This window comes from Cyprinus carpio, chromosome A23 (assembly GCF_018340385.1).
Source record: "Cyprinus carpio isolate SPL01 chromosome A23, ASM1834038v1, whole genome shotgun sequence".
Classification (NCBI taxonomy): Eukaryota; Metazoa; Chordata; class Actinopteri; order Cypriniformes; family Cyprinidae; genus Cyprinus; species Cyprinus carpio.
Window position 1 is genome coordinate 7,363,016 of NC_056594.1, and position 14,270 is coordinate 7,377,285.

At 36.6% G+C, this 14,270-nt stretch overlaps 1 protein-coding gene across 1 annotated transcript in view; it reads left to right on the forward strand.

Moving 5' to 3' along the window:
* Positions 1 to 5,703: 5,703 nt before the first annotated feature.
* Positions 5,704 to 14,270, forward strand: part of cntn3a.2 (contactin 3a, tandem duplicate 2) — a 75,393-nt gene continuing 66,826 nt past the window's right edge. The window contains exon 1 of the mRNA XM_042712849.1: positions 5,704 to 6,194. The gene's annotated coding sequence lies outside the window, so the exon portion shown is untranslated. The remainder of the gene's footprint in view (positions 6,195 to 14,270) is intronic.

Here is a 14,270-nt window from a genome sequence, read left to right on the forward strand (position 1 = left end):
GGATCATACAAAATGATGCATGATATTTTTCATTTAGCACTGATTACATTAAAAAAGGTTTACATGCTGTATATTCCACAAGACAAGATCATTGCTGATGACCCTGTTCAAAAGTTTACATATATTCAGCTCCTGCAAATTCCTTGGTTTTACTTTGTAAAAAACCTGCAGCAAATAATGGTAGAAAACAGTTCTGGTCTCTGTCTTTTGTCACAAAACCATGACACCAGGTCTGACTTAAACAGTGTTTGGTGAAAAGATTTCAATTAAGAGCGGTTTGATTAAATCTCAATTTACTGAAGTCAGGAAGCTTTGCCTGACTCCCACTCATGTTGTGCTGTGAATCTCAAGGCCAGATTGGCATTTGGAAGTGTTTAGACCCGCCACCTGCTCCCGTCTCATTTTCCTCCCCACAATGGGAACGCAGACACAGACAGAACCACAGTCTATCTGGGATAAGTTATCGCTGTCATGTGCCCCCGAGGACCACGTGGTCCGATTGTCATCCCGCATCCCACCAACTCCACGGACCAGCCGAATAAGGATTTATGTCTAGGATGCTTTCCTCTCATTAAAGTCCACCATGGACTCTCTTGGAGAAGGTAAATTCAACCTGCTCAGGCGTAATAGACCGCTCCACCATTGCACGGCAGTGCGCTGTGAGAGGCAGAGAGGGCCATTAGTCTTATGCGGCCCGACTAGAAGCAGTCAGGATAATGAACTAAGGAGAGGGTTAGGGCACCCAGAGGAAATAAGGCTCACACTGCAGAGGTAAATTCACCATAAGTGACAAATACTATGAAGAGCATGGGCCTTAAACTTACAAGGAGGTATATATAATTTTTTTAGTGCTTATTGAGTGGATATATATTTTCACATATTTATTTATTTGTTAGCTTACTCCTTCATTTTCGAGAATTTCAGATGCTTTACCAGTGAAAAAGCCTCGTCTTGAGAGCATATTTTCATTTAAGGGTGTAGCCTCAAGGCAAGGCAAAGCAAAATGCTGTTACGGGAGTTTTAAATTGCAACACGTCTACAGTGTGTAAAGTGTCTTGCTCAGTTTGTTTATGAATGTGCATTATATCAGCACTTAAAGCCAAAAGTTGTACCTATGAGTTTTTTATGCATTTAATGTTATTAAATTGCTGTCATTTTTAAAAGGGTAGGATGTGATATGGGGGCGCTCATCCAGCTTCATCAGATTGAATGCATATTACGGCCAAAGAAAATGAGCTAAATCTTTTACTGTGAAAATAAAGAACGGTGATAAAGCAAGACACTGGAATTTAGGAATATATTCACACTGTACTAAATATGATGCATGATGCATTTCCATTAGACAAAACCGTCTGTGGAAGGAATATGACTACAGTCAATCAGCAATTCAAAACACAAATGACCATTTTCAGAATACACATCCGCCTTTGGCATGTACAAATAGATAGCTGTGAGTTCCACAAGTAATTGTCCTCTTATGGTCATCATCTCAGAGAAGAATAACAGAAATGAGATGTATGGTCAATGTTGCGCGGTGTTGGCCTTACGTGCATTTCCTTTAGTGATGCTGAGTAAGCTTTGCCTGGAGCGCGGAGGTTTCTCTCTATGCCTTCCAAACTGGATGAAGACCAAGTCCCTGTCTGCATTTGTTTTTGTCACCCTGTTCTCTACGCCAGATGGTTTGACAGTCTTGCCAGGAGCTGTTATTGCCTTCATAGATATGCTTCTCTTGACAGCACGTAAGTAAACTTAAGCTAAAGGCAAGAGAGGGTAATTACACATAGACTAAGCTGAGCTTCATTCCAGTTATTGTGGCACTTGGCACACACTGCTGCAAACTGGATTTGATTGGATTGAACTACAGAATGTTGCAGTTGTTGCTGCATTTTGTAGCAATGTCAATGGTTATGGTTGTGTTTGCAAAAAAAAAATCATTCATCTTTAAAGAATATTATAATAATCCCACTCCACTGTTACTGAAGTATCTTTTTGGTAACTTTGTAATCCGACTGAGTATTAGCAACTTTTACTTTCTACCTGACTACATTTTTGTATTGGTATTCTTTACTTATTCCTATTACATGACACCATAACTTTTTCTGCAGCAGTTTATTTCTGCTACAAAAGAAGTGATATTGTGAGTACATTAGCAGCTAGTTGCTGAATCAAGTATTTTATATATGAGATGAACATAATGAGGCCTAAATCAGAACATCAAGTGCAAGTATGCTTTGACTGTTTTACTTCATATTATTTTATTTATAAGTTATACTGAAGAGAGTTTTTTGTTATCACTTTATGGTACTGTATCTCTATGTTTACTTAAGTTAAAGCACCAACGACTTCTGCCAGACCTGAGACTTGAACCCACAACCTTTGGGTTACAAGTTTGACTCTCTAACCATTATGCCATGACTTAACCAACGATTACAGTGTGATATTTCTTGTAACAGTTAAATAAAATGAAAGTTTATACTGCGGTACTTATTTAGCCTGAAACACAATCGACAGTTGCTTTTTGCTCTGCCCAAGGAAACTGTTACAAATGAAATCAATGCAGACACAGAAGTAGTGTTTGGTTACTGATTCAACTGAGTGAATGATTCAGTGATTCACAGTTACTTGCAGTCACTTGATGCCGCCTACTGGACTAGAGAAATTATGTAACTTAGGCCTGGGACAGTGGCTAGACAATTTTCAAATCTTAAAAATCAAACATTTTTGATATTTACGATTTGAGTTTGTGGACGCTCCGCTTCGATAAGGGGGCCCTTAAATAATTGTAATGATGCCACACAATAGAGAACTTTTTGGTTTGCGACAAGCCTTGAATCGGGCCACACCCCCAATTATGCCATTCATAAATCCTCTCCCGTGGCCTCATGGGATAATAAAGTGTCTATGCACACTTTATCTTTGCACACACCGGGGGTAGTAGGTCATCTGGGTACTTTTTGCCTACTCTTTTATGACTGTGACTTCGGGCATACTTATTTTGTTACATATTGTTTTTCACCTACCATATAGTGAAATATGCTATTTTGGATGCAGCTAGAATCTCGTGGTTTTGACATGAAATTACATCAGTGAAAACATACAGCCAATAAGATAGTAAGATACAGGGCAAGGGAAAAGGGAAAATATCACTTAGTATCACTTCTTGAACATGTGTTTTGTAAATAAGACAAATTTATCAGTGTTGAAATCAAATATTGAGTGAAATATTGTGTAATGTGTGACCTTCAGTCGCTGATCTGTCATGGAATGTACAAACCACAGCAACTTCATGATACCCAAAATAGACGTGTAGTGTGAAAGGAACAGTGATCAGATGACATTAATGTAAATGTAAGCACAAAACTCAAATTGACTAAAATATGTGACAAAAATGACCTCTCAGTCACACAGATATATGCTCAAAATATTTCTGACACAATAACAAACTCAAACCTTTGTCAGTTGGTACGCACGTATCGGGGGCGTAATGGCTTCCCAGTTTAAACACACAAATAGCAGTCATGCCTCCCAGCTTCCTCATTAGCATAGTTAATCCTGCGTCTTGAAGAGGCTTGAGTAAAATATTCCTCACAGGCAGCTTCCCACAACAAGCACCACTGATACAGTACATGAATAAATTACGGAGATAATTAAAGGAAATGTCAACGCGGGACTGGATTGAGCGTTATTAATGATGGCTGGGCTGTGTTAAAGTATCCTGGGCTGAAGTAAGCATGATTAATGTGTGTTTAATGGCAGTGGGGAAGAACACGGCTTCGGCTTTAATATAGAAAGCTTATTTTACTGGGGTTTGTCTCTGGAATTGACCTGCTCTCAACACCCAGCGGAGCGCCGTTCGACCTTTCCAAAGATCATCTAATCTTCCGGTCTTGTTCAGAGATTTATTTCCAACAACAATTATAATGGCATGATATGGATGGATATGTCTGGGAAGTGCTAATAAAACAAACGTGGGTGTGTTTTACGCTCCAGTGCAGCCCTGTGGGGTCTGTGCTGATAGACAGTGATGTTTTTATTGAAGTTCTTGACTGACGCACAAACAAAAAGCAGAGATTCGCTCTCCTCCTTGAATTGTTTGCGCGCGTGCTGAGATGTAGGGGGTTGTTTTCTGCAGAGACCTGAATAACGTCTGCTAGTAAAGCTTGTTAACCCTTCTAGAATAGTGTAATGGTGAGGAGCTCAAACCAGTTGAAAAGTTCAATCGCAGAGACCTAATGACACGCTTGGCGCCAGGTCCAACTGCACTTGAGGAATGGCGGCCCCCATAGAGTCATGTCATTTGTTCCTGAATGGGATTGACAAGTCTTGCTTCAAGGTCAATTTGAGCACACTCGGATATGTAATCTTCCTCAAGGCATTGAGCACAACTGCAAGCCTGTCATGTTTCACATAACAAGTTCAGCGTGCTCTGTGCTGTAGGTGTCAGAGAAATGTCAGTCAGTTTTTTTTTTATGTTAAATGAAAGTTTCTTGACAAGATCAGCATATTCAGCGCAAGGCCCACGCTACAAACATTTTGGGAGGAATCCTAAAAATGGGATTCATGTGGAATCTAAACCGACTAATTATGCAACCAAAATAATAATAATAGTAAAATTATAAGATTATGCTTTTCCAGTATAAATATTTAAACATCCTTAATACAAAATACATTTACTTGAAAAGGAAAATGACATGCAATATTAGTCTTTTTTTTTTGTTTTTTTAAGAAATAATTATTTGCCAAAGGGTAAGAAAAAGTAAACATAATTCAAAGGGAAAACATGTTTATTTTTCTTTCCCCATTTGCAAAGCATAAATATCATTAAATATTATTTGATTTCACTGAAAACAAGACGTAATATTTTATTTTCATTTAAAATTAATTTTTAAAGGATACTTGGATATTTATGCTGGAAAACAAGACAAATATTGATTTAGAAAATGTGTGTGTGTGTGTGTGTGTGTGTGTGTGTGTGTGTGTGTGTGTGTGTGTACCTATTTAAACAAATTTTTGGGACAAATTTGTACCCAAAAGTGAGCAAAACCTTACACAATCGGCAAAAACCTCAATTTGGGGATGTCCTCATTTATAAAACTGGTATAAAAATAGTTTCTGTGAGGGGTAGGGGTGGGTTTAGGTTAAAAAGTGTATAACTATAAAAACAATATAAGTCTATGTAATGTCCCCATTTAGATTGCTAAGCATGAAGTTTCTTCTGCTCACTAAGGCTGCATTTATTTGATCAAAACTTGAGTAAAAACAGAAATATTATTACAATTTTAAATAACTGTTTTTTTGTTTAAATATTTATTAAAGTGTAATTTATTCCTCAGATGCAAAGCTGATATTTTTGTGAAAACCTTGATACACTACTATTCAAAAGTTAGGGTAAGTCATTTTATATTTATTTAATTATTTATTCATTCATTCATTCAGTTCTATTATTATTTAAATCACGTTCATTTTGGCAACAACTTCTGAAGGCAGTAAATGCATTTTTTTTATTCATTCATTCATTCGTGCAGAAGTAAAATAATAAAATAAAATAAAATAAAATAAAATAAAATAAAATAAAATAAAATAAAATAAAATAAAATCGTTAAAACGTAAAATTCCTCACGATTCTCGTCTGTAGTCATAAGGCCAGTTGTGCGCTTCAGTCAGAAGGTGGCGCTGTTGTTCATAAAGTCTCTCGCTCCAGTCTTTCGGTATCATTCTGCTGATTTGGTGGACCCAGCACTGGTTGGACACGCTGAATGTAAATCTGGCCGCAAACAACGTCTCTCTCTTTTTCTGTATGACTGTGAATCCAGCGAGGTGAGCTTGGCACAGAAGAGGGACTGTCTAGGTTTGCGCGCAGTTTGCAGACAGATTTGCGAGAGAGCCGTGCTGGAATATTTTCAGGGGTGAAGAACCGAAGGAGAAAGGGCGAAACCCTCCTACAGCCTGCGCTTTCTTCTGACTCTCTCTCTCTCTCTCTCTCTCTCTCTCTCTCTCTCTCTCTCTCTCTCTCTCTCTGTGTGTGTGTGTGTGTGTGTCTCTATCTCTGGACGCAAAGACTTGTGCAAAATGGTTTTTCCGAAATCTCAGTGACTGCGATGTCAGCACCTCTCATCTACTGCTTGTGGAGCACAGACTGAAGAAATACACGTACTGAGAAAAGAAGAAGAAGAAAAAAGAAAAACCTTAGTCGGGTAAAGTATAAAATTTATTATGAGAATTGAGTGTTCTGTTATTATAGTTATTCTGCCTGCTCATTGTTTCACCTTGCATGGCTTTCAGGTTCACCCGTATAATTTCGTGTAATTTATTGCTGCATTAGAATTCACAATGAATCAGTGCTGATTGAAGCAGCAGATGCTTTAATCTGCACGTCAAATATTAGCTCACCCATCAGCTCGTGTTGGTTTACTGTTAAACAGCGTGTGCTGAATGATGCTGATTGACAGGTTTGGGTCTGACAGACATAGATATAAGGAGCTCTGCAGCAGTGAAGTTCAGGTAGAGCTTCAGCTGCGCATCTCCTGCAGAAATGCACAGGTGCTCTGCTGGTGTGTCAGGAAAGCCCCTGGGGAGAGCCTGGCATTCAGAGCAAAAGTGCCTAATTCTTTACATTACAATGTCCTAGTTACACCAATCGAATTTTATATATGCCATAATAATGTTATTACATTATATATAAGAATATATAGGCCTATACACCTTATAAAGTGGTAATATGAATGCCTTAAAGAGCTATTTCTGCCTGATTTAACCTATAAAATTAGTTTTGCTGGTATAAATGTATTTAGGTTGATTCAGTGGTGTTTGACTTAAATAAAACCAGTTCATTTAGATATTACCATTTTCTTTTCACTGTATATGTATTAAGTAGCTGCTTGTAAATATACTTTTGTAAATTGTGTGTGTGTGTGTGTGTGTGTGTGTGTGTGTGTGTGTGTGTGTGTGTGTGTGTGTGTGTGTGTGTGTGTTTAAACATGCATTCATCCCTGCTATGTAATATAGGCGGATATACCTCAATTTATAACTAAAGGTATTTTGTTCATCAGTAAAACCACTTTAATATCTCCCAAGAAAGTAGGTAAACATGGTAGCTTCTTGTAAAGAAAGAAAGAAAGAAACTAGAAAGTTCTCAAGAATGCATTTTTACCAAAATATGTTTCTGAATCATGTACTGTTCGCAGTTGTCTCGTGTAGTGTAAAGTGTATTTACAAGCAGCACCGTAGTATGGTAGCTATATCCATAAAGTACATGTTGGCTTCTTCTTATAATCATGTAACATGAATACTGTAATGTAAAGAATAGCATAAATGTGTCCAAAATGCCTGTTTGTGTTTCCTGAAAGTGTGGTGATATTGTATCAGTGAGGTATTTTATGTTTTTTATACTTCTCATATGATGTAACATTTCACCATGCTCAGTGGTTGAACCAATATGATGCTGTCTTCGAGAGCAACCACTTCCTCTAGAAATGATACTTGTAATATGGCTTTGCATTTTTAATGTGAACTTTTGGTTTTTAATTTCACTTGAATTATTCATCTGAAGTGTGCATGCAATATGAGAATCACACGGAGTCAAGAGAAGTCAAGAAATGTCCCTCACTTTTCACACCACTTAGAAGTGCCAAGTGTCTTTTCATCTCGCAGCCACCGATTTAATATGAATCCGCAATCAAATTTAGCCATGGACTCTATTGCTCATGCACGTGAAACATGCATTCTGCATTGCATGTGAGGAGAGTCTGAAATTTAATGCAGCGTTTTGCTCATTTCATTCCACATGTGTGGTATAAAAAAAATAAAAAATCTGTGGACCTTTAGTAATACTGAAGCTGTGAAATGAAGTCATTCATCGCCACAGACAACTTGTGTAAAATTCACACCATGGAGAATCTTCAAATGACCTGCTTTATATATATGCGCTTCCCTCAATTTATTCACACCAAGAACTAAATTGCATTTCTAATAATCTCTTGCCGAGTCTATATGGCACAAAAACAAGTAATTCTGGCTATCTGTTAGCATAAGTGCCCTTTGTGGGCTGACATTTTAAAAAAACAGTGTTGTTCTTAAAACTCATTGTGCACAGGGAGCAGCCATGATGAGACTTATTAGTCGTCTAGTCATGTAGGAGTGGGAAGAATTCTGTGTCCTGAGACCTCTTTCCGAAGCTGCCATTCGTTATCCTAATGAGTGTCTCCGACTTTGGGCTTAAGGGAGCAAATAAATTAAGGACAAACGCGAGCCTACTCTAATTACAACAGATCAGCACTTAACAACACAATGTGATAGAAAAATACTGAAAGACACCTTTTTTTTCTTCTTTTTTAAATGGAAGGTTTTTAAAATAAAAACTCATGATTTTATCATTTACAAAATATGGGTTGTTATAAGTACCTTCATATTCAGCGAAAAGTATTTTGTTTGTCAGTCAAAAACACTTTAATAGCCAATTTAATTTCCAGAAATGAGGTTTAAATGGACTTGTAACTTCGTAAAGTTTTGTGAAAGAAACTAAATAAGGTCAGTATTTAGGAAAGAAAGAGAGGAAGTTAAAAATATAGCTAATATATATATATATATATATATATATATATATATATATATATATATACCTAACCCTGTTAAGTCTAATATGAAAGGTTTTTTTTAATTGTATTTTCACCTTTGTTATGACAGGACAGATCAGATCAGTTATAAATATGATGCATCAGTCTTTTATATAGTTTTATACAGTATATTGAGAATAGGACTCAAGGAGGAAAAACACCGCAGTTTTATTGAGGGGCCCAAACTGAGTATAAAGATGCATATATACTATTTGATACAGCTGCTAATACTTATATGGGCAAAAGTTAGACGAAATTGTGGTGGTCAAAACTTATAATGAAATGCAAAACAATGATGAATGAACAAATAAACTTTCCTTAAATGCCTGATGCATCTTATTTGATACTCACTTTTTAAAGGGGTCTTATGATGCTTTTTTAAAGATCATTATTTTGTGTAGTTGGTGTAACAGAATATGTTGACATGCTTTAATGTTCAAAAAACACATTATTTTTCAAAAACTGTACATTATTGTAGATCCTCTATATGCCCCGCCTCTTTCAAACGGGTCGTTTTCTGCACAGTCCCTCCTTCTGACAAGCGCAGTCTGCTCTGATTGGCCAACTGACCCAGTGCATTGTGATTGGCCGAACAATGCAGGCACTAGTCGGAAATGTAACGCCCCTTTCCATAATCGCGAGCTTCATCTTTTAAAATAAATGTAAAGACAGTTAATAATGTCCTTAGTCTTAACCATCAGTTCAAGCCAGAAAGGGGAACAGAGTCGTGTGACAGACACAGTGATGAAGCTCATATGTGTTTGCAGTACACAAGCCACGGACGGTTAAGACACCTGACTCCACTGTGTGACCCTGTCTATCTCTCTCTCACACACACACACACACGCATGCACACACATATGCACACACACACACACACACACACGATGCGCAAAACTCCGCATCTGAACAGTCAGTAGCAAAAACTTAAACTAATAACAAAACATACTTACAGTAGCTGATTCAGAAGCGCCAGATTGTCGTAGTGTAGCAAAGTCAGAATTACCTTCTCTCTAGGTTCACGAAACGGTCGTCCATAAAATGCGTTGCTGTTCTGTTGTAAGTAATCTTAAAGATTCCTAAATGCATCTACTTTCGGAAGGCCAAATAAAGTGCTTTTGCTTTCGCCTAGATACACACAGCATCTCCCTGACATGACTGCTTCAACACTAACTGCTGTTACTGAAACCACGCCTTCTTTCTTTGCGTGAACATTTGGGTGGCATTACGCAAATATTTCCACATAGTGATGTAAATATGTGGTGGTGTGTTTGAATGAGCCTTAACTTTGATAAAAAAATATCTCTTTGGTTTTGAGACTTTAGTCTTTGCAACTTCAGGAATCTTATCTATGCACCATCAGCTTGTAACACTCCAAAGAGAAAGGAGAACTTGAAATTGCATCATATGACCCCTTTTAACATATTTTTTCTAAAAATGATGTATAGTTAATCAAGTAAACCTATTGCTTCAGTTCAGTAAATGTTCATCTTGAAATATTACTAACAATATAAAAGTTATTCTTGTGGTTACTTGAATCATTGAAGATTTCATAGCAAAACCATAACCTGATGGGGAACGTTTTTCGAGTTATATTAAAAGGCCTTTTATCATACTATCAATAAGACGACACAAGGCATTCAATAGATTGTGCACAACAGGTTTTTCTGCAATGTTTTGATCATGTCGATAATTTAGAGGCCTTAGAAATTCACACGTCAAATCAGGTTTTTTTAATGTCGCACTGACTGAAGTCCACAGAAAATAAAATCTCTTGCATCTCTTGTTTTGTAATTTGTATACTTTTGTGTTTTCCCTAGAAACAGTTTGCATTCATCAGCCTTCTTTCATTTGCTAGATTGGTCATCTCACCTGTTGCTAAATACAACCCAGCTGTTCACCAAGCTGTTCATCAAACATTTATTCATAATTTAAAAAGGAAACAGTAATGCATTAATGTGCACATTTATCCCAAGTCTCTGATACACATGGCTGTTTCTCTGTCGGGAATGGTTTTGATAAGCTGTCTTCTATGCATTTGCTTAAACTAACATGTCACTATGAGATACAGTTGTCATTTGTTTTGATGTAAAGTGCCTACAGGCAAAGGGACAGAGTGAATGATGATTATCACAAATCTGGCGCCTCTGTGTATCGCTTTCCTTGCCGCTGCCACCAGCCTCATTTGCTATTTTGATGATGTGCTCCAGTACCCGTAGAGGCCACTCTTCTAGTTTGAGAGAAAGAGAAAGCAATTGATAGGCTGTTATTAATGGCTTTGCGTTTCAGAGTGAAAGCTTCACTCGTCACTACCTGAGATTAATATTGTGACGTCCACTACAACTCTGCCTCAACATCGGGCCTTGCTCATCGCTGTATCTCTCCATTTGTTGGGTTTCAGTTTGACAGTTGGTGTTAGTAGGTCAGTAGGGCTGACTGATATATTTTTATATCCTATATTCTCTGTGATATATATATATATATATATATATATATATATCTGTATATATATATAACAAGAAGATACATTATAAAAACATATATATGTGTGTGTGTGTGTGTGTGTGTGTGTGTGTGTGTGTGTGTGTGTGTGTGTGTGTGTACATTTAACTCTTTCACCCTAGCAATTTTGATAAATCAAAACTTAAACCTAAACCATTCCCTAGGTTGTCATTATATTTAGTAACATTAGGCAGTTTTGATTTACATGCTGTTTAATGTTAGATGATCGTGTTATTTTACATATGCTTATATATGCAGTGGCTTTCTGCAGCCTCTTTGCTGTGTTTTGATCCGGACATTTAGTATTCTTTCAGAGGATGTCTAATATCCCCCCCTTGGTCCCTACCATATAACAGTGAAAACACAGAAAGCCAGAAAATTCCCTCAATGATAGGAAAGTGTTTTCTCATAAATGATAGAAAATTATGCCAATGGTTGGGAAAGTACGGTGACCGGGAGGTGACATGTTCGGTTCACTTAGTTTTGTCATGGCCATGACGTATTAACTCATGGGAACGTGATATTACTGTATGTTGTGGCCTCAAGATCATTTTGTCGAGGTAATGACATCCTTATATTGTGGCCTCGAGATGCTATGTTGAGGGAGTGACATCCATTTATCATCCCCATGAGTTAATATGACGTTCCCACAAATTAATATCTCGTGGCCACAACATATTATCACGTTCGCACAAGTCATTATGTCGTGGCCAGTGTTGGGCTAGTTACTCTGAAAATGTAATCAAATTACTGATTACTGATTACTCCTTTTAAAAGTAATCACGTTACTGTTCTGATTACTTTGTTTCAAAAGTAATTAGTAGTTAGTTACATTACTAGTTACGTTACTTTTTTCTACATGAAATTTATGAAATCCCAGCATACACGCTCCCTATAAATATTTGTTATTTAAGCATCAACATTCACAGAACACTGTTATTTTTAACTAAAGCAAGTGCTTGCTGTGTGCATGGTCTGGCATGGCAGAATGCCAGCAAAGAGTGCTGCATTTATAATGTCTAAAAGACATTTCAGTTCATCGCAATCTCATAAATCTCTGTTATATTTCTATTTTGTGGGAGTCCCGTGAATCATTTTATTCTCCCACATCCTGCACACACACGACTCTATGCATTCGCCTATCAAGTCTTGGTCCACACCACTCTCTGTTGCGTCGGGTCTCGCGGGAGCAGGTCTCTAATCCACTGGCACTTAACTCGACAGTGCGCTACATCCTTTTTACAATCTCTAGATTATAAAACACTGCATTCTGTCAGCTATGTAACGCTGCAGTAATGTATAGAGACCTTGGCTTGTAAATATACTCTAATTACTATTTAGAAAATTATAATGCGTTAAATTACGCCATTACTAAAAAAAAAAAAATAATCAAATTACAGTAATGCGTTACTAAGTATTGCGTTATTGCCAAACACTGGTCTGGCCACGGCAAAACTAAGTGACCTGAACACTTCACCTCCCGGGCACCGTAGGAAAGCGTTAATAAGTTGTTGTTTTTTTTTTTGTTTTTTGTTTTTTCATTTCCCAGAGTGCATTATTTGTATTAAATATCTTTGAAATACAGTTCTTTAAATGTCTCATCCTGTTAATTCTATTTAAAATCCAAATCAGCATTCATGGCCAATTTAATTTAAATTAAACCCATTCTTTGTGGATTTCACCCAAACCTGTTTTTTAATAAAACATTTTAATATATAAAAAACTTAATTGTTGAATTAAAAAGTTGAATTGAATCTTTAAAAGTGGACAGTTAGAACTAATTCACAAAAATGGTATCAAAATCTGTTCAAAAAGGCTGTTTTTGGCACTTAAGTTTCAAGTTCCATTGAAAGATCTCGTAATCGCTTAATGTGTAATTACCAAATCAACAGTTCATTCAAATTGTTGCAATATACAGTGACGATATACTGCATGTGTGTTAACATGCACAACAGTAATAACATAAATATTAAAATCAACAAGCAAAAAAATCATGCACAACAGTATGCTGAAAACTATTAAAATCAGCTAGCAAGAAATTTTGTCCTGTTATTCTTTAGTTGTGACATCAAAACCATTAACAGAAATGTGCATAAGAGCAATAATCTATGCATACTGATTGCTTTAAACAGTATTGAGCAACAGAACTGTTGTATGCCTTAAATGCTATCAACCAGTGTAGGAATGTGCATGCCAACAAACTTGACTTGAACATTAATATTAGCCCATATAGATTGATTTATTATTTCATTCCATTTCTAAATAATGATATATTGCTGTTTGGTGTCATTTTGTAACTGATCTCAGCACTACAGGAGCTTGTAAAAATAAATTAATAAATTCATTTCACACCTGATGCCATTTATGTCTGTGTCCTTACGTAAGGGAAATAATAGATATTCATCTCTTGTTTCAGGCTCATTTCACGTGTCATTCACCCTGTAAAATAATGAAACGAATACAAATATCTTTCCCGCTAAACTGCACTCAACAGCTTCGTAATTGAGAAAATCAGTCAGGCCGGCCAGCGACACAATAATTCCTCTTATAGCCCGCAGAGGATCATCAAAACATAAACCAGCAAGATCTCACCCCCATATTATATGGAATAAAGTGTTGTGCCATGAAGACTTCAGCTAACTAACCTATAAATGCAACGTTACGGGACAGTAACAGATTTATTTGTCACAAATAGACTGTCTGTCTGAGTGTGTTGCTTTTTAGAATGCTTCTTTTAGTCTTTAATGTCTGATATTTCAGTTTTCTGAAACACTTCAGGGCATCATAATGCATTTTGTTGCACTTGCTATTGACAGAATATAGAGAAGAATACTAAAAGTCATTTATTGCTACACTTGAACATTTTTTCTTTACATTCTTTGTCTTAGCTACATCAACTGGGTTTGAATGTTGCATATGGTTAAAGATCTGGACTAGTGTTCATTTTGTTGGCTGTTTTTTTTTATTTTTATTTGGTCTTAGTTTTAGTCTTAGTCCAACGTCAAATGTCCTTTTTAGTTTTTTATCATACTTTGTCAACCTGTCCTGTTTCAGTCACATTTTAGTTGTATTTTAAGGTAGTTTTAGTCAATGAAAACTCAAGGCACATTTGAGTCATGCTGTATTGTTAAACTGATAATCACAATTATTTAGCTC